Here is a 739-nt window from a genome sequence, read left to right as displayed (position 1 = left end):
TTTTTGTCTTGGTAGCAACCCTAAAAAAAAAATAACATTTGCAATATGAATTCAAGTAATGAAAAAAAAACACTACCACCATGATGTTTTCCTAAGAAACAAGGCCGATAGCTATTAGTCGTGTGCTCTCGTGTAATGAACTTAATGATGAATTGAATGACCTTAAGAATGACTTGAATGCTTAAAAAATATCTGGAATCCTTCAAAAACAACTTGAATGATCTGGAGAATGACTTGAATGGCTTTGAGACTGACTGGTTGTAAAGTGGGTGATCATTTTACATTAAATTAATACAGAAAAGTGATCCCCTACTTTATATCACAATAAGTACAGCGTGTAGTAAGAACAGATACTACACTTTGGTCTCGGCCAAAAGGCCAAGAAAAGGGTATTTATTTGCTCCCCCACCGAGAAAATTAGGCAAAAAACCGATTTTTAATGTGAGGAGTGAAGGGGAAATGGGAACCAACTCACCGGGGAGTAGGGGAGCTGGATAGTGACAATTGGTATGAAGGGTTGCCTACAAGGGCTTATATGTGGGGTTGGTATTTATTTGCTCCCCCACCGAGCAAATTAGGCACAAGGCCGATTTTCGTCTGTCAAATGCCGCGATGCAGCCTTCTTCTATCACATTTGATCTTCATCTGTAGTTGGTGTTTAAAGAAAGCGATCAGATCCTGATCAGAAAACACCCCCTGGCCACCTTGCAGATGTGATGTCCAAATCACCATTTTCACC

At 39.8% G+C, this 739-nt stretch overlaps 1 pseudogene; it reads right to left on the bottom strand.

The window, feature by feature from the left end:
* Positions 1-264: 264 nt before the first annotated feature.
* Positions 265-391, bottom strand: LOC145288431 (U2 spliceosomal RNA; annotated as a pseudogene).
* Positions 392-739: the final 348 nt, after the last annotated feature.

Source organism: Euprymna scolopes, chromosome 11, assembly GCF_053919585.1.
Source record: "Euprymna scolopes isolate OS-2025 chromosome 11, ASM5391958v1, whole genome shotgun sequence".
Taxonomy (NCBI): Eukaryota; Metazoa; Mollusca; class Cephalopoda; order Sepiida; family Sepiolidae; genus Euprymna; species Euprymna scolopes.
This window is presented reverse-complemented; position numbering and strand designations above follow the sequence as displayed.